The 20,567-nt window shown below is 44.4% G+C and overlaps 1 protein-coding gene across 4 annotated transcripts in view; it reads left to right on the top strand.

Moving 5' to 3' along the window:
• The window catches only part of RBFOX1 (RNA binding fox-1 homolog 1), a 2,099,893-nt gene that overhangs the window by 1,765,853 nt on the left and 313,473 nt on the right, over window positions 1-20,567 (top strand). The gene's annotated exons all lie outside the window — the stretch shown is intronic.

Raw genomic sequence — 20,567 nt, 5'->3', positions numbered from 1 at the left:
AGTGCATTATATAAACATTACTTCTTTTCCTTGGTATGGATCTCAATCTCAGACTCTTTGGATAAAAAGAAACAATGTATGTTCCTATCGAACCTCTTTATTTACTTCTAAATGTTCAACAATACCTTGAATGATCAATGAGCTGTCTGATCTGAGAACAAAGAAAGCCTGACAAGTCAATTGTCAGTCAGTCTTGAATCCAGAAGTTACCGAGATGACTAATCCAAGCCATGGACTACAGCCGCACAATACCAAGCAACGTAAGAAAACACTGGCTAATCACTAAGTGATTAGTCTGTTTGTTTAGCATTTAGGTCTAATGAGCCCTTGGCTCTAGGTTGCAAGTTCAGACTTGCACCCCTTGCTGTAGGTATCTGTCCAAAATGTGTGCCCTTTGATCATACGTGGCTGGATCATTCTCCATACTGGGGCAAGTAATTCCCATCACATCTAGGTATTACAGATAATGGATCTGTAAGACTATTTTCCTAGATGGAAGATGGTGTGAACAGAGCCCCATCCATCTCCCCATGCATTTGTTAATTTAGTTGTTCATTCACTGCTAACATATTCTATATTAGACACTGCTCTGGATGCCCAGAACACAAAAGTTGTAGTTATAGCCAGTGACCTGTAGGTTCACAGCCCGTGGGAAGAGAACACTGGATCAACACAAAGCTGATACTGCAATGAAAGCATTAGAAAAGAATGACAGGGAACAGTTATTGAGTATTTGCCATGAGCCAGGTGTTGCGCTAAATACATAGGCATATTTCCTCAATTTGTTCTTACAAAACCCTAACGTTGGGTACTCTTGGCGTACCATCCCTTATCTGTAATTTTAAATTCCAAAAAGCTCTGTAAATCAAAGTTTTTTTGGGGGGGGAGTTTGGCACCAAAACTCATTTGAGAAGCAGACTTGACCTGAAATGATGGGTGGCTATTTATAGACTTTCTTTATCCCACTTAGTGTGAATATTCATATATTTTGCTACAGGGATATTTATGTGTTTGATTTCAGAGTGCTGTCCCAGACCCTGCTGAGGGTGTTAAATAATCAGTGTTTCCGCTGAAATACCTTCCTGAAAAAGACAATTCCCCGCCCCTCCCATAAAAATTTGAATTTCAAAATACAGATGACCCCAAAGATCGCAGATAAGGAATCACAGTCCTGCATTATGATGCCCTTTTTGCATATGAAGAAACTGAAACTGACACTGACACTCGGGGAGAAATGTAACTTGTCCAAGGTCACAGGAATGTCAGTGACAATGCTGAGATTGAAATCAGGTCTGTTGGGCCAGAGCCTTCCCTCTTCACCAGTCTACTGTTGCGATGCATCCATGGCAATGCGTTTGAAAATACAGGAGAGGGAGTAGGTGGATGTCTCTTAGAGTAGGGAAGTGGGTGGTTAAATGGGAAAGGTGGCATTTGAGTTGAGCTGTAGAGCACCAGCAGGCATTCATAGGGTAAGCTAAGGAGAATGCTCTTCCTAATAGAGCAGAGCACCTGGGTGAATTCATGGTGTCGGGGTGACACATCGAGATAGAGCTTCAGTATCTTCCACAACCGATTGGCACTGTGGAATTTGACATTGTTTAAACATAGGACTCAAGAGTCCAAAGACATAGGTCAAAAGGCACTGGGAGGAATCTCCGAAATTAAATTTCCGAGTGCTCGACACAGAAATGGGCTCCGAAATACTCTTCTGTGAATCCAGCAGGTGAGTGTCCACTTTGCTGGATTTGAGTCCTGAGCACTCTTTGCCATCTTTTCTCTCTGAGACTGTAAGCTCTCTGGAGGCCGAATGTTTTCTAACTTAAAACTTCACAGAGTAGGCGGTGGCAGAGAAACGCTGATTAGTGCCTGTCTGATGGGGATAGCAATGGAATGAGCAAACCCTGTACTCTGGATTTCGAAGCAGAAATCAGCATCATTGAATTTGGCGATGCAGTTTATGACAGATCTGCATATACATTTGTAGCAATGCCAGGAATTATCAAAGCTCTGGTTTTGACAGTGGACCAAGACTAACCATCCCCACAGAAAGATAGAGGAACATAGAAGGAACTTCTATGGTCATGTGGATACATTTCTGGGTGGACTTAAAAGACATAAACTTGTTTTCATCTGTGGCGAGCAGAGCCATTTTCAGATCCTCCTATTGCTGCCCTGCAATGTTATCTACATGTTTGGAGTATCTGCTGATCGGGAAAGAAATCAGATATAAATGCTAGTGGTGTCATTTACTTTGGGGTCGCTCCGTCTTAGTCACTAAGTGACTTTTCTGTACTGCCAAAGAGGCCCATGTCAACAGCAGACTAAATTAAAGAGTCAGGGAGGTGGCAAGGAGAATTTGGAGTCAAACAGGTCCGGGTTGATATATTGGCTCTGGCATTTACTAAGCGTGTGGCCTTGGGCTTGTCAATTAACCTCTCCAAGGCTGTTTGCTCAGCTACAAAATGAAAGCAGGAATACCTGTCTTGCAAGGTGGTTGTGAGCTTTAAATGTGATTCATCTCCTCATTCAGCAATTATTTATTGAGCACCTACTGTATGTCAGGCTATGAAGTAGGAAAGGGTGATGAAGCAGAATAGAAAACACACAAGACCATTTTCAACATAAAGCTTACCTCCTAATACATAGCAAAAGTATATCTATATATATCTATATATATCTATATATATCTATATCTTTGTATATCAGGGTAGATGTTTATTCTGCATTGTTCGAGAGAAAGAGAAAGTGAGAAAGAGAGGCATGATGAGTGTTTAGTCAGGACTCTTTTATTTGTAAGCAACAAAAATCTAATTGGAGAAAACATCTAGCTTCAGGTGCAGTTGAATTCAGAGGCTCCAACAACCCAAGTCATGTCTCTCCCCGACCCCACAGTGGTTGTCTTTTCCTGATCTTCACAAGCACACCCCATCTAAGTGGAGGCAAAAATGGTCCCCAGGCAACTCTGGACTTACATCCTAACCCAGCTTTGCAAGTCTCTTTCCCACTGTTCTTGCAAAAATTCCACAGAGCAGTCTCCTTGGCTTATCTTGTGAACCACGCCCACCCCCAAAGCAATCATCTTGACTCACCGCTCGCTTTGGAGCTGGAGGCTGTAGTCCTCCCAGACTGAGCTGCAACGGGCTGTGAATAGGGGAATAAAATGAGTCCTGTTCTCAAAATAGGGTGCTGGACAGGCAAATACCAGGTCCTCATGATCAGCAATATTAGCTGAAGCTATTACAGACATCCAGGCATGTTTTTTCTCCCCTGAACCCTGCATACACCCTCTCCAGGGAAGGAAGTATGGGATTCTGATCTTAATTACCTCTTTGCCTGATGCCAGTGATCACACTTACCAGGCACTTAACTGTCATCTAGTGCACCTTGCTTCTCCATTAATGATCTGATGGTATCAAAGTAGGGTATGGCAATTTTACTCAATGTTTTCCCACCTAAATTATTTACAGTAGTTTTCTCCCAGTACCATATGGTATGTTTAGAGCATTCCCACTATTTTCCAGGTGAGGACACCAAGCCTGATCTAGGGAAGTAAAGACAGTCTGATAAGGACATTCAGTAACACCACAACCAAAACAAGACTGGGCTTCTCATGCAACAATATCATTTCTCTTATATTAGCGATACATACATAAATAAATATATAAAGAAAGAAAAACCAAAATCTTCTAGTTAAGTTTGAAATAATGCGGACCATCCGTCATTCCAAAGCACTTCGGAGATGCTAGCGACTTGCGCCGTTCTGTTTTATAGAAATGCACTTTTTTTTTTTAAATTAAAAGATTAACGGGACACTGTCAATCTCTTCTGATTAATATCAGTCCTATAAAAAGGATGTGTTTCTGCAGCAACCATCTGTCATTTTGATCATTTTAAAGGCATGCTATATCAGCAAGTCTGCTTTTTATAAGATGTTGGCATGGGACAAGCAGAGCTGGAGAGACTTGTGGATTTCACACTCCACTTTGCTGCTTTGGTGTTCAGCAATCTGAGCCTTTGCTGGTGGAGCAGAGCCCCCTCCCTGTCTTTTAAAGGTTGTTTTGGGTAAGTGTTTTCCCCAGCTGATTTATGACAGAGATACTCACCTCTATTTATGTTTCTCTCACGTCTAAAGATAGTCCTGTCACATATGCATCCCACCAGCATGCAAGCACCCAATGCCTCCACTGGATTAACTACTGAACCTTAAGAGGTGTCCAGAAACACTGAATTCAGTACTCCACAGGTCTTTTCCTCTGGGCAACTGGGACCATTGTCTTCTGCAATGCCTAGTTCCTAGCTTGAGCTCCTTGGGTTGTAAAAGGCAGAGGCAGAGGTCCTGTGACATTTATTTATTCATTATAATAATGATTTGTGGGTCGTGGGTTCCACGTTGGGTTCTCTTCTAAGCTCTGGAGACATTGAGATGACTAAGACCCAGTCTCTGTCCTCGGAGACAGCCTGCATGGCCACACCACTGGCAGGAGAGTCAGAAGTTAAACACAACTGCTTGAAGGTAGAACTCTGTAGAATCTCAGCCCCACCACCCTACCCAATATGGGGTCCTTACCACTGCCAGTAGCTTAGGCAGTCGAGATGAATTTTTCTACAGTTGCAGGAAGATGGCTCCCGATAGATAGTTTCTCCATCTTTCCCGAATGACAGTGTTTCTGGAGACAAAGTGTAGGGTTTTTTTTGTTTGCTTGTTTTGTTTTTTTTCTGAGGAAGAAGGATGACAGCAAGAACTGTGCCTCTGAAGCAGTAGCCAGTTCTGTCTTGTCCTACCTTATATCTGGCTCAGAGTAATGCAGTGAGTTCAGCATATCATGCTGGGGGAAGAGGGTGGCCTCCTCAGCTGCTGCTTTTCCTTCTGTTCTCTAACCTGCACTGGCTCTTAGAGGTGGGGAGAATTTGGAGGGGGCAGTGAGCTTGTGCTTTCCAGGGTGTTCTCACCGAGTGTTCTCTGAGGAGCTATTTCTTCTCATTTCATGAGGCAGCACAGTTAAGGAATGAGATCAGAGAGTTTAGAGTGTAGGATTTAGACCAGGGGAACCTGCATCTGGCCACAACCTTCTCCTGGTGACTTTGGGCAAGTTGCTTGACCTCTCTGAGCCTCCACTTGCTCATCTATAAAACAGTAGTGATATGCCGTACTTTCTACCCCCCAAAGTCGATGTCAGGAACCAAAGAGTGCAAAATAACCACACCGAAGGCCTTTGCAGTACAAGCGCGATGCTATTCAGGCAGCGTGACATCATGCCAAGGTCTAGGCATGCCCCACTAGACCAATCTGAGTAGGCATCTTGGCCCCTGTGTGATATGGGGCTTCACCTCTCTGAGCTCCCATTGTCTCCACTTGACAGTGGGGGACGGTCTCACTCACTTCAGGTGGGAGCCCTGAAGATTGGGTGAGATGATGTTTGCGGCACATGGAGGACAGCGCCAGCTCACCGTAGGCACTCTGTAACGGACGGCCAGCATTGCTGCCCCGTCGTGGTTCTTCTCACCGTTTCCTGGTTTGCTGCACATTCTTTTTCATATGAAGATGCTCTAGGTTTGGGGGTGAGTGGGCACATTTGTAGCTGTCTGTTCCCCCTCTCCATGGAGATTCTCAGTAACCAGGGACATGCCTTTTGGTCCAGCTGGACAGAGTAGGGCGCCATTGAGGAATGCTGTGGAGGAGAGAGAAGGAGATACATGTATCACCCTGGGATTTGACATGCGTAGCCCATGGCCTTGGGTTGTATCAGGCTCACCACCCCTTGCCGTCCCCTAAGTCAATGGACCCGGAGAGCTGGGGCTGCTGCTCACACACAAAGCAGGATGTACGGGTCTCACTCATACTGAGCCCTTGCCCAGATCTTTGTCCACTGGCTCCCATAGGACTTCTGGGGCTGAAACTGGAGTTGGCTGACAGGAGTGGACTTTGAAGGGGGGAAAGAGAGGCCCACCCCCGCCCCTACGTGTGGCCATAGCCTTCTGGGGACAAACTCTTTGGGACCACCCACACCCCTGTTCCCATGTAACTCTCAGCACACTGTGGGCGCTTAATAAATGTTAAATAATAATAGCTCCCATCTGTCAGCTCCTGGTGGCAGGGAGGAGTGAGTGCAAGACTGCTGACTGGCACTGGGGAGCTAGTCTCTTGTGGGGAGCCTTCGGGAAAAACACAGCTCTGAGTCACATCGAGGGCCTCTTCCATCTATGTGCTCTCCAGTCCTGCTGCTGATCAGAGTGCGGGCAAGTTCATCACCAATGTACTGTCTGCCCTGGACCCCAGATCACCTGCATCAGAAGGGCAGGGCCCAGGGCACCGTGTGCTTTACCAGCCATCCCGGGGTTCCCATGAGCCGCTGGATTTGGGAACTGATGTTGCCCAACGGTGCAGGGGCTTTGTTGAGGTTTAAAAGGGGCGAAGGACCTGCCCTCTGAACAGACGGTGTCATAAATTCATACTTCCGTCAATTTCTTGGAAGAAAATGCCTACTGGGCTTTTCGCATTTAGTTATAATAAAAACAACAGCAGCTGCTTGTTTTCAGGCATTTACAAGGTACCAGGAGGTGTGCAAGGCACTTCACCTACGGTATCTAAGTGAAGTGTTGTATTTGGGGGGAGGAAGAAGCATGTTAACAGGATGATGTAGGGGTGTGGGCTCTGGAGTGGATACCTGGCTCGTCTCCTGCCTCCACCTTTGTGACCTTGGGCATCACTTACTACCTTTGTGACCTTGGGCACAGTTGTCCCCCTCTCTCGGCAGCATTTACTTTGTTGGGTGGTAGTTTACCAAAGCTTGTAAAGTTCACAGCACAGTGCCTGGCTTGTGGAAAGTACTCAGTAAACATATTAGCAATTTATTTCCAAGTGCAACTGCAACACTACCATAAAGAACACCAGAACTACTACATAATAGAGACAATATTGAGTGTTTGCAAATACATGTATATATTGGATATTGGCTAAGAGTGTGAGCTCTCAAGCCAGACTGCTGGGTTAGAATCTCAGCTTTGCCTTCTTAGGAAGTTCCTAAATTGCTCTTTACTGCAGAGTTCTCATCTGTAAAATGAACATATTAAAAGCACCTAAATCCGTGCTTTAGTATCCTCCTCCATTGCATGGGGACCATTACCAGAGTTGCTTTTGAGGATCACATGAGTTAATATTTGTAAGGTACTTATAATGGTACTTGGCATATAGTAAGGCTCAATAAGAATAGAAATAATAAGGGGCGCCTGGGTGACTCAGTCCGTTAAGCATCTGACTCTTGATTTTGGCTCAGGTCATGATCTCAGAGTAGTGAGATTGAACGCTGCATCTGCTCAGGATTCTCCCCCACACCCTCAAACTCACGCTCCCATAAGCGCGCACTCTCTCAAAATAGATAAATAAATAAAAGCTTTTTTGTAAAGATTTTATTTATTTATTTGAAAGAGAGAGAGCCCATGAGCAGGGGGGGAGGGGCAGAGGGAGAAGCAGACTCCCGGCTGAGCAGGGAGCCTGCACTTCGGGCTCAACCCCAGGACCCTGGGATCAGGGCCCAAGCCGAAGGCAGATGCTTAACTGACTGAGGCACCCAGGTGCCCCTAAATAAAAGCTTTAAAAAAAGAATAGAAATACTAATAAACTAAGGATTAAATAATACTACATGATATATATTATGTATATATAATAACATGTATTACATATAATAAACATATGTGATTATCAGATATAATTACATGTTTTGTAATTATAGTATACTATTATGTATAATTATATGATACATAAAATAAAACATGATAATTATATGTAATGTTATGTATCATTATATAATTATGTATAACAATTATTATATTACATAATATGTAATTGCATAATATATATGATTATATACTATGTAATATAGTTAAATAGTAGTAATATTTTTATAATTACTATATTATAATTACATGCTAATAATTACATTGCTGTTATTTCTACCATCGCTACAGCTTCTGGTCACTACATCGTATTTTCCATAGGGTATTTCTCCTGCTCCAGACCATCCTGGAGAGACTTATTTTCAAGGAAATCAAGGCCCAGCAGGGTAAAAATAACCTGCCCAGGCTCTCAGGGCTTGGAAATGGCAGACTGCGGGCATGCTCCCAAGGACCGTGCTGTGCTTTGGTGCCTCCGCTCATCCTCCGCAGGGGAACAGCCTTGTCTCTTCCCCGTACAACCTATTCTGAGTGGAAGGCTAACAGGGTTTTGTGCCGCTGTCATTTCTGATCAGCTTTCCTCCCTCTGTCTTGCAGCCTTCTGTCAGGAGGTCTTGTTCCCCCGTGGAAGCCCGATTCCTCCGGGAGATCAAAACGGGCGGTGGGGCGGTGACAAATGGCAAGGAGGGGACTGCTGAGACATGGTCCTTGTGGCTTTGTTTACAAGACCTTCTCTTTGGTTATCAATGTCTAAACCTCCTGGAAATGCACTTTCTGTTTTCCCTTTAAACACAAATCAAGCAACGTTACCAACACACATTCTCTGTCAAACATGTCAGTTACTCCAGGGGCCGCGGACAGCTTGCAAGCGATGTCTTCTATTGTTACTGTGGTGGTGTGTTATTTCTCCCTTCAACAGCTCTGCATTTGTTCTGCTGAGAGGTGTAAACACGGAGGTGCCTGCTATCTGGGAGGTTTTGACAGAAAATGTGAAATTGACGTGGACCGTCCAATGACCCTCTTAATAAGGCAGCTCCCGCGGCCTCATTGAGACTGGCTGTGTGGACAGCCCTGTATTTGCCTGGAGCCTTTTCCCAGAATTTGGGTGGGGGCTTAAGGACTCTAATGAGCTAGGGCTTGTTTCACACCTGGCGTTTTGGCAGGTGGTTCCCATTGTGACTTAGCTGAGGGACTTGGTGCTGCCTGCCAGAGGGCCTTAAGATTTGTGTGGAGGGCCGAGCAGATGTTGGATGCGCTCACCCATCATACAGAACGCCAGTCATCAGCCACTGACTCCTGTCCCTGGCTGCGTTGTAAGGGACCAGAGCTCCCACTTGCTGCATGGTGATGGGGTAGCCTGGGGATGGATAAAAAGCCTTCCATTGCTGAGGGTAATGCAGACCATATGGAATTCTTACCTGTTCAAACAGTTGTGGGGTTTGGATGCGCAATGCTGTCTGCATACGTATTTTCTCTAGTGTTTGGTTCTAGCTAGTCAGAGTTTCACTAAGGAACACTTTGTAGAGTTCCCTCCCGGGGATGGGCAAGGCATGTGTCTGTTGAGATCTCTGTTTCCTGGCTTTCCAGCTTTTCCTCACGTGCTAGCATTAGTTCTAAACACCCAATCACAATCAAGCCTCCTACCCTCCCTGGTGAGGGGAATGTTCCTCTGCCATCTTTCTTTACTCTGTAGGGGTCTTGTTGCTGACACATCATGGTATATTTCAGTGTCCCATGTGGCGCTTCTGCCTGTTTCATTCATGCCTTTGTGTTCAGATCTGCTCTGATACCAGAGACAAGTTAAATTAAGAACTGTTTGGCTTTCTAGGGGTTGAAAGATGACAGGTAATGGTAATTTTGAATCTCAAGAAACCAAAGATGATTTTTGAATGTGAGTGTTTTTGTTAAGATCCCTCTGGTTGAGAAACAGAATCCAATCCTGCCTAGCTTAGCAAAAATATGGTGGGGGAGGTGTTTGCAATTTTATGTGTTTTGAGGTGTAATGCATAAGCCATTGAATGCACAGAAACTCTTAGATTCAAAAGAGGAAAACAAAAGAAAAACAATCCAGGGCAAGTACAGGAGGTAGGGTAGGCCTAAGGACCTCACCAGGCAGAATTTGTGGACATTCTCTTCAGGTGAGTGGTTCTCAGCCAGGGGTGATTTTGCCCTGTAAGGATACTTTTAGTTGTCATAATCAGAGGGTGGTTGCCGTTGGCACTCTGCAATGCATAGGGCAACCAGAATTATTCAGAATTCTCCAGAATTATCTGGCTCAAAGTGTCAATCTTGCCAACGTTCAGAAACCACAGTGACTCAGCGACAAAGACCACTAGCCATTGTGTCTCCATTCAAGTTCCAAATTCCCAGGAAAGAATATGTTGGATCCAGCCTGGGGTACCTTTCAACTTTGAATTAGTGACCTGCGTCCCAGACCCCCATGTACTTGGAGCCCATTTGGAATATTGTTGAACAGTCCTGGGAAAGAGGTCAGGTGAGGATTGCCCTTGAGCCAGAACCCATCCCAAGAGACGAGTCTTAAGATGGTTTATTGATGGCCTTTGGTGGACCTCAGCTGTGGCCAAAGTCCAGCCCAGCTAGTGCATTTCACACAGAGCTGTCCACCTGCAGGAAGGTTTCACACCTTGTGCTGCTCTCAGCAAGCATGCAATTTGTTTGGTCTGTGATTTAAGCTTATGGATTCCTTCTTGGGCTCCTTTCCAACAGAAAATTCATTGAAAATAATTGTTGCCCATTTTTCTAATTATAAAATTAATGCAAGATAAATGCAAAATAAATTTTGGTGATCAGAAGAGCACAAACGAATACACACACATGCACACATACACACACAAACACACAAACTATAATCCACCACCTAGAAATAACCACTTCAAACCACTGTATACATCTCTCATCTTTTTCTGTCACATATATTTTCTTTCACAAGAGTTCCCATACTCTCTTCCTACACATAAACATTTATGTCACTTGCAGCCAGCTTTGTTTTTAAATAAAAACTTTAAAAAATAGAATCAGTTATTTTTTTCAACTAATAAATATCCTTTCTGTTTGGAACACTAACAGTAAGGTGATAGCTTACAACAAAACATGTAGCTAATATCTTAAGGAGATGGAGCATTAGAAAATTATAGCATTTAAGTCAGATGGAATGGGGAAGATGGGGATGAAGGGGAGGAACCAACCATGTATCCCCAGGGATTAGAGGATTAACAGAAGAGAGAGGCAGAGGTTGGCTGGCTCCAACCAACCAGGTGGGTGGCTTCTGCTCTCAGCTTTCTCCTAAGTTCCATGAAGTGGGGGCTCCAAAAGATATGCTTCCCTGTAAGGAAAAGAGAAACTCGTTCCATCCATCATGGAGGCATGAGTGCACGTATGACTCATGGAACACACAACTATCCTTTAGAGATCTGACCAAAGTTCCTGCCCATTTTAGGACTAAAAACCAAGCTGCTCAAGAGATCAAGCTATCTTCTGGACAGCCTTCTCTCAGAAGCCGAGACTGGGAGACAGACCAGACTTGCCTTGTCAGCTCTCATCACTCCTGCCTGAGTATTTCTCTTGCAAACCAAATGCACGTCTAGGGCCCAAGACCAGTTTTCAATTTAAATGACTTCACTTTCTCTCTTAAAAACTAAATCCTTCTCCTAATTCCCTTAAGTCCTAAAAGTATAACATTTTCCCTTTATAGATTGGAAAAGAAGTCCCGGAATGGGCTTGCCCACAGCATTGGGATGAGGTGAGCCAGGCAGCCCTTGCCAGAGTGTGCGCAGAAAATGTAAAAGACCTTTTCTTTTCAATCAGTAGCTTACCGGTTATTGTGCTTTTCTTTCCATCTTTATAGCTGACCCTCACAGTCAAAATGAGAGTGATGACAGGCCATGTGCATTGTGGAGGCCAAGGAGGGGGCTTAGTTTGGGAATTCAGACGTCTCCAGATTGGTTTCCTTATGTATTCATTAATTTAGTAAATATTTATTGAGCGTTCAATATATGCTGGGCAACAGGTTTGCAGGGGTGAATAAGACCACTCAGATTTAATAGAGGAAAACAGGCAATAAGCAGAACATCTGATGGCATTATGTACTATGAAGAAAACAGAATAGATTACATGATTGTCACTGAGAGGGTTATTTTGCATGGTTGAAGGAAGGAAGGTGCGAAGTTGAGCTCAGATCTGATTGACAAGTAGGAGCCAGCTGTGTAATGTCCTGGTGTAGAGAAGAGAGTTCAGGCAGAGGGGACACATGGAAGCCCTAAAGGCACATTTGGGACTAACAAGGATGGTCAGTATGACGGGGACATGGTGGATGACGGGGGAAGAGGTAGGACATGAAGTCATATGTCTGGTCAGCAACCAGATCACCTTCAGTCTTCTAGGGCTTTGCAGGGAGTTTAAATTTTGGTCCAAGACAGATGGAAAACCATTGGAAAGCTTCAAGTAGAGGAACACCATGACCTGATTTTACATTTTTAAAAGATTCCTCCTGAAGCTAGATGGAAGATGGACTAGTGGCCTTTAGTGTGGGACAAGATGGGAAACAGGGAGGAGGGCTTAGTGTGCATTCAGTGGAAATTGCCAACACCAAGGTATCCATGGTTGGCTAGTAAATATCCGTTCCTTATGCCACCATTTCTTGAATCTTTATTGACTAGAGAATTTTGCTCAGAAAGGAGGGACAGTTTCTGGGGGGCAGGTTGGAGCAGAAAATCACAATGATTATGGAAAGAGAGCGAGAGGAGACTGGGAATCATAGAAGTGTGTCTGTGTCTGAGGGTCTGGTAACTTTTGTAACTTCAGGGGAGTACAGCATGTGTGTTTAATTGTTAATGACCCAAAAATGTGTCCAAGGGCTACAGGCAAACCTGCTTGAGCATGGGGGATCAGTCTTGGGTGCTTTATGAAGTCTAGCCGTACCAAAGCTGTGAACAACATCTGGTGAGCCATGTGCTCGTGGACTGGATTTTCCATCACAGGACAGTTCTGTCTTAGGGCTGGCTGATTTTCCTTTTATTTTATTTTAGCAGAAGTAGGGAAGGCCCCTGGGGGCTAGATATCTCACTTTTGTCATTTGTGACAACAGGAACAACCTGGGAGTTTGGATTCAGACAGAACTGGATTTCAGAATCAGGCTTACCTCCTATTCAATTTGATCTTGAATAGAAAATTTTACCTCTCTGAGCCTCAGTTTACTCATGTGTACGATAGAAGGAAAGGTTTGTGTGTTCAAGAACAACAGAAAAGATTATTATGCATGACTGGTTGATTTATTCCTTGGGTAATTCTTCAGACATTTATCGAACACCTACTGTATGCAAGATGCAATGCTAGACATTAACGGCACGATGTGCAAGGAGTCAGATATGATCCCTTCCTTAGTGGTATTTATGATCTTGTGGGAGAAAGACAAAACCAAGAACAGAGCAGCTACAACAACACAGTGAGTTGATGAATTATCATTTTAGTAAGTGCCATGAAGGCAATCACGTAGGAAGGAAGAAAGAGTTACTCATGTTAAGGACGATCCTGATGCTCTGCCCTTGAGCTCCTATCCTACACTGTCTTGAGATCCTTCTTCCCTCCACTCCTCTCCTCTGAGCTTCCTGGGTTTGTCTTGGAGACACCTGACACGGTACTCGTCCACGCCTGAAATACACATGTCCACAGAGAGCAGCTGATTTACTGTGGGGCAGGGGAATGTGCTTCTCCAGAGTTTAGAAGCCACCTGTTTCTGGGAGTGCCATGGAAACACATTCCGCCACTTGATCCGAAGGCCCAGGCAGAGAATTTTCAGCTGTCAGCAGCTGTGTTTCCTAACTGCTGCTGAGAAGTTTCCAACCCCAGGGAAAATTCCATCGTGACCCTCACCGGTGACTTTGAAGCCACTCTCTGGAGCTGATAAAGAAAGAGGGACTCCCGTGGAATGATTCGTGGGCATGGATTCTTAATTGCAGTCCCTGGAAATTTCCCCTAGAAGTATACGTCAAACTGTGAGCATATGGTCTGGCAGTGGAAGGGTTTCTAACTTCCAGTTGATTGTCAACACACCCCATGCAGAAACGTACTTAAGAATCTCTGCTCCAGAAACATCCATGGCTTTGTGGCTTCTGGGTGGAGAAAGCCTTTCAGCGGAGGTTAACTGGACACTGCAGTACAGTGTAACCTAAATCTTTGTACATGTCCCCAAGCAGGGCATAAGGGGCTGGCCCTATCCCCCACTCTGGGCCAGATGACCAAGTAAGAAGACACTGAACGTTCCATATCTTGCTCTTGGAAGTTGCATCACCCCATCCCAGATGCGGTGGTGTGCCACCCTGGGATTGGCTACCCGTCCCTTTCATAAGTTGCTGTCAACTAGAGAATAGCAAAGCTCACAGGGATCCATAGGCACTAAATTTGCTTCAGGCTCCCATCTCTGCTGTTTGGTGAGCCCTGTTCTCCAGGGCCCTTTGTGTCCAAATCCCAAAGACAAGTAAGGTGGAATAGAATAATAAAGAAAGCCAGAAGTTGTGGCCCTTCCCCCAGGAAAAGTGAGAGTGACTCCACCTGCACACACTGGCCGAGTGATACTTTTTAAATTTTCCATGCAATTCCAGAAAGATCGTGGTGCAGGAGTTCTGAAGACTTCACTCTTGTTCCAGACCTGTACCTGGATGTCTGTGCATCAGTGAGCAAATCTCTGGCTTCTCTGTTGCTCATTTGTGTGCATGGAGTGAAAGCTAAATAGATGAAAGCAGAAGTTTTCAAATATACACACCCATCTGTGCACATCCATGCACACATGTACAAACACACAAAAGCACACATACATGCATACACATGGACATGCACGCACGCTCGCACACACACACTGCTTTTGCAGGTGACTTCAGGTTTCAGGTCAATGCGTGGACCCCATAAGGGGAACCCAAATCTTTATCTTTAGCCACAGTGTCCTAAACTTCAGACCTTCAACTGCTTTGTAGTGCAAGCACTACTGTATATTTAACACCATGATTTAAATTGATTCAGTTTTTATAAGTAGTATATATTAATTTACAAAAGGAAACGTCACATCTCTAATTTAAGCAAACCTCCCCACCACAAGGCATCAATAAATAGTATCTACTAAAAAAACACTGATCACATCAACTACAATGGCAGTAATAAAAAGACGGAGTATAGCAAATGCTGGTGAGGATGTGCAGAAACCAGGACGCGCTTACATTGCTGATGGGAATATAAAATTTTGCAGCTACTTCGGAAAACAGTTTAGTAATGACTCAAAAACTTACATACAGAGTTACCATATGACTTAGCAATTCCACACCTAGGTGCAAACCCAAGAGAACTGAAGATAACACACCCCTACACAAACACTTGGGCGCAAGTGTTCATAGCAGCATTGCTCCCGAAAGCCAAATGATGACAAGAACCTAAATACCTATTGACTAATGAAAGGATAAACAAAAAGTGGTACATCATACACTGGGAAGTCATTCGGCCATGAAAGGGAACAAAGTACTAATACATGCTGTAGCACGGATGGCCTGTGAAAATGTTATGCAAAATGACAGAAGCCAGGCACAGAAGACCACATATTATACGATTCCAATTATACGGAGTGCCCAGAATAAGCAAATCTATAGACAGAAAGCAGAGTCGTGGTTGCTAGAAGCTGTGGGAGGAGGAGTGGGGAGTGACTGCTCATGGGTACGGGCTTTCTTTTAGGGGCAATGAACATGTTCTGGAATTAAATAGTGGCAGTAGTTGCAAAACTCTGTGACTGTCTTAGAAAACACTGAATTGTACACTTTAAAGGATGAATTTTATGGTATGTGTTGTAGCTCGATGGAAAAAAAAAATGCACTGAAGACAAAGCAATGTTACCAAATACTCCATTACTTGTGTTTGCTGGCGGTGTTTACTTGTCTGAGGCCTGTTCTCTCATAGGAAGATAAGGGAGGTTTGAAAGTGTCCCAGAGATGGCGTGAAAGGCAGGGTAGCACCAACTGAGAATCTCGTCAAGCAATCGGAAGAACTGAATGAGGCTTGAAAAGGGACCTACGTGGTAAAACCTTCTAAACTCACCTCTCCTACTGCAAGTGAGGTGAAATGCTTAGGGTTTCCTAATATTTTAAGTACTGTCACTTGTGCCCATCTTCAGTACTGGGACTATCAGGAGAGAGGGAGGTTGCTTCCACTGCAGAGAGTGAAATTCTCTAGAAACGTGCTGTACATTATAGCCCCGTGTAAGTATTGCAGTGTAAGTTAAGGTAAACTGACATTTCCAGTGCTTGGTAGACACCTGTGGTTTGTCTTTACCTTGTTGAACAGCATAATAGAGAACGTTTCTTCCATTGCTCAACATTCTGTGGGGCAGCACTACTCTATAAGATCAAATTAATTAAGTTGCCATGTTATGACCTCTTTTCTCTCCTTTCCCTTCCCCTCATCTGAGCAGATTTGAATGCTGAAACATGAGAACAACATAATGATAATAAAATTAATAGTTAATATTTGCACTTGCTCTGTGCTGGGTGGTGTGCTAAGCATTTAACAGGCATCATCTCAGTTAATCCTCACAAAAATTCAAACGAGCAGGTACTGCAATTATCCCAGCTTCATAGAGGAGAAACCAAGAGGCAGAGAAGTTAGGTCGCGTGATCATTTTCACAGAGTGGGCGAACGGGGAAGCCTGGGATTTGAATCCAAGACAGTCGACTTTGTCTTCTCTATCCCTCGGTCTCCCTCTGACAGAGGCACAAATCCCATCCCTGGCCCCAGCCTGGGTTCTGCTAAGATCCTGAAACGCTCTTTCTTTTACTTTTAAAACTCTAATGTGATGGTTATATTTTCCCCAAAACAATTTCAAGAAATAAATGCGAACGCAGAGTAAAGCACGTGAGTCTGTCTACCACATCCCCCCCCTCCCCCTCCCCTACAAAGAGGTAATGCATGGTAACAGATTGGAGTGGTAGTCTGAAAATCCCCCATCCACCTCCCGTGTCATTACGTGCGTGTACACATATACAGGGACACAGCGCATGTGTTTGAAGTCAATGGGATCACCTCCACCCGCATTGTTTTGGTGCTTTTATATATCTAACAACATGTATTTGGCCACCTTCTCTTGTCATTACATAGAAGTCTGCCCTAGTATTCTGAACAGACTGCACAAAATTCCATATATGGTCATACCACAATTTATTTAGGCATCTTGCCTTTTATATCCATTTTGGTAGCTTCTGGTTTTCTTTTTTTTTTTTTTCCCCCACAATGATGCTGCCAATGAATGCCCTTGCACATCTGTGTTTGTGCACACATATGAAAATAAGTTGAGGGCAGAATCCTAGAATTGAGTTTGCTGGTTCCCCGGGTATGTGCATTTTGTATTCTAATAGGTACTGCCAAATGCCCTCCAGAAAATGGCTTTGCCAATTGTTATTCCCTCAAAGACAGTATGATAGACCAGTTTCCTTGCTCCCATGCCAAAAGTGGACATCATCAATCTTTTAAATTTTTGCCAATCTGTTGGGTGATAATTTCTTTTCCTTTCAACCTTCAGGGTCATTTACACCTCCCTCCACCTGCTCTGCCCAGGCTTCTAGCTGCTGACAGCCAAAGACATTTTGCTAGAGGCAAAATGAGGTCAAGGCCAAAAAGCATATTTCCTTTCAGTAGGAGGGGTGTTTACTTGGGTAAATATGGTATATGCAAAATGCCTCATTGGTTTGAAAGGTGAAGAAGCGAGGTCCAAGAAGCACCCTCCAAGGCTGTGTGTCTCAACCCTGGTGCTCCAACATATTGATTGATGCGTTATCGGTTATTATAGGGAATATGTTCATCTAATCATTTATTCATCAGTAACAATGGGACATTGATTCAATGCCAGGCATAGTTCTAGGCACTGAAGATACAGCCCTTAACAGAGTCAAGGACCCTGTTCTTGGGGACTTAGTTTCTAATGAGTAGGGATGGAGGCAGACAAGCAGATGTGTACTCCTTATGGCGAGAAGAATGGCGTGAAATGAGAGAGGGGCTCCGTGACACAGAGGCTGGGCATACGGGCCTCTCCTAGACAAGGGTGGTCAGCTGAGGCTCTCTGAGCAGTGACGCTGAAGACAAGAACAAATTAAAGGAGGAGCATCTCACCAAGACGTACCAGCAAGCACAGAGCGTTCAGGGGAAGCCAGTAGAGTTGAGTCTTGTGTTAAAGGGGAAGGATAGTGGGAGGCGATACTGGGGAGGCAGGTGGGGGCCAGGTGAGGTAGGGCCATGCTCAATGCCATAATGAATTTGGATTTTTATCAAGTGGTGATAAGAGGCCCTGGAAAATTTTAAGCAGGGCAACAGCACAGTCTGGTTTATTCTGAGAGCTTTAAGTTAAAGGTCCTTATAATTCTGAAGTCTATGAAGGCTTTGCTTTTTAAATAATACAAATACATTAAAGAAGAGTTAAAGGTTGTCTTATAGGAGAGCTGCGCTCAGATGTGTTGTACAGTGCCTTCTCGAGTGATGGAGGAAGGGGTTTGGAGCCAGCCTGAGTGGATGTAAAGTCACGCCTAGACTTCTGTCTGCAGGGTCTGAGGCAAAGCTCGTGATCAAAGCATAGCAGGAGCCTCTAGTTTCTCTTCTGTACATGAATGCTGAGGGCCCCTGCATGCATGACCGTTGCATTAGAAACTAAGTCCCAAAAAGAAAGCCTTTTTGGCTCAGGCACCCAGGGACCTGCCCGAGAGCACAGAGGGAAACAAGAGGGGTGCTCTGTGACACCGAGGGCTCGGTGTGGGGGCCTGTCTAGAGGTGTCCGGCAACCAAGTGAATGAGCTTGCTCCAAAAAAGTGCCAGGGCCAGAGAAGGAGAAGGAAGCCCTGCGCTCACGGTCTCGGCATTTAGGGACACAGCCATTTTGGATTCTAGAGGCATGGACCCTGCAGTCAGATCACCCTGAGTGGGGTAGACAGGAGAAACAAGAGCCTCCCTTTGGCCATTATCAACCCAGTGAATAAAAACACCCATGGTTATTGTCATTATACTCCCAATTTTTATTCTGAATAATATTTTAGATAGAGACATTGTCCATACAAAATTTCCAGTGAGTCAGCAACATTGATTGAGCCTCATGGAGAGCAAGCAGCATGATGGTCACGATGGAGGTGGGGCAGAGGAAGTGCAGGAAGAATGATCTGTGTTTTTCTCCCTCTCTTTGACCACGCCTTGCGCCTGAACATCTCCTGATCCCCATTGATTGAAGGAATAAAGCCCACCCCTCTCCCTCTCTTTTCATCCTGATCTACCTTGTTTTGCCCCACATCTTTTGCCTGACCCCTGATTGTGCATCAGTGCCTCTGAGCCACGTTCCTGGCATCTGAACCAAACCCGTACCCTGTCTCTGAGCCATTTCCTGTCTCCTGCTCAGAGCTTTTGCACAGTCCCGACCACGCCAAGGTCTCGCTTCTTGCCCTGGCCAGGCTGCTATAGAGGAGAACAGGCCGTGGGAGATGCTTCCCACGGCAAAGTGGTGCTTTCTCTGCTTTATTCTGAGATGGATCAGGAGAGCCTGCCAATATGCCTTCTCCCCCTGCTTACTTCCCCACTGCCCTCTGAGCTTTCTGCTCTACTCGTGGAGAGAGATGTTCCCAGCCTCCCTCTGATTCCTGTTTATTTGTTTATTTTTTTTCCCTGGCAATCGTGGGAGCAGGATTTGCTGTTGTAGCAAAACACATTTCATTTTTATTTTGACTGTCTCTGTCTTAATAGCAAGGTCTGCCTTCATCCGCTTGAAAATCACATTATCTTGCATGTGAGCTAATAAATACTGCAGTCTGAGACCTCCACTCAAACCAGCCTTGTAGAAGTAGAACATTTAATAGGCTGATCTTCGATAGATAATTTACAGGACTTCCACTGCTTATTGATTAACTTTCATAACTCACTCCAGAAAATAAATTATGTATCTGTTGTCATTGCATTGGATATGCACAAACTGCCCTCAGAGGGTTGATAAACCTTTGGAAGAATTCATAGCCAACTCAGCTCCTTCTACAAATAAACCATGAGAGAGCAAAGAGAAGGCCATGCTACTGAAGGGGGCAGGTATCAGCAGCATCAGACTAAATAATTGGCAAGTAATTTGATACATAATGACAAATAATTTTCTAATTAGCACCTGAATTTTTCCAAGGAAAAGCTAAGGTGTCCCTTTAGTACTTTTTGGTAGGACGAGAATGGCCAGGGTGGAAGGCAATATGGTGATATTAATGTGTTTAAGCCCAGAGAGTAGCAAAGAGAAGGTTATGTGTTCATCAGTTAGTGTATCTGCCAGAGAAACCTGGATTTCTAAGGCTAGGGCATGAGAGAATTTTGCCTTTGACTGCTGTTTCTTTATTCCCAATGGTTAGAGTTTCAGATCCAGAAAGCCAAACAAACAAAAAAAACAACAAAACAACAAAAAAGCAACGACAACAACAACAAAAAAACTGTATGTGTGTGTGTATAATATAAGCTAGATTAATTATGTTTGGGGGGTGGAAAGTATGATTTTGGTTAAGCTCTTTGCTTTCTCCACATTTACCCAACCCTGCATCACGTGAGAATTACTGTCTCCAGCATAGCCATCTAAGGAAGTACAGAGAAATGTGAGTTAAACTCATGGGCTTTAGGTTCATATGCCTGGCCCACAACCACATCTACACCTGTGACAAGATCACATGCTGTGACGTTTCAACAAGTCTTGGGATCTCTGTGAGCCTCAGTTCCTGGTCTTGATTCAACAGGGTTGTTTTGAGAATTAAATGAGGTGGCATATATAAAATGCTGATCACAGAGGAAGCACCTGACAGATGGTGTGTGTGTGTGTGTGTGTGTGTGTGTGTGTGTGTGTGTGTGTGTGT

Source organism: Callorhinus ursinus, unplaced genomic scaffold (genome assembly GCF_003265705.2).
Source record: "Callorhinus ursinus isolate GAN/ISIS: 27379988/994484 unplaced genomic scaffold, GSC_fseal_2.0 scaffold13, whole genome shotgun sequence".
Classification (NCBI taxonomy): Eukaryota; Metazoa; Chordata; class Mammalia; order Carnivora; family Otariidae; genus Callorhinus; species Callorhinus ursinus.
This window is presented reverse-complemented; position numbering and strand designations above follow the sequence as displayed.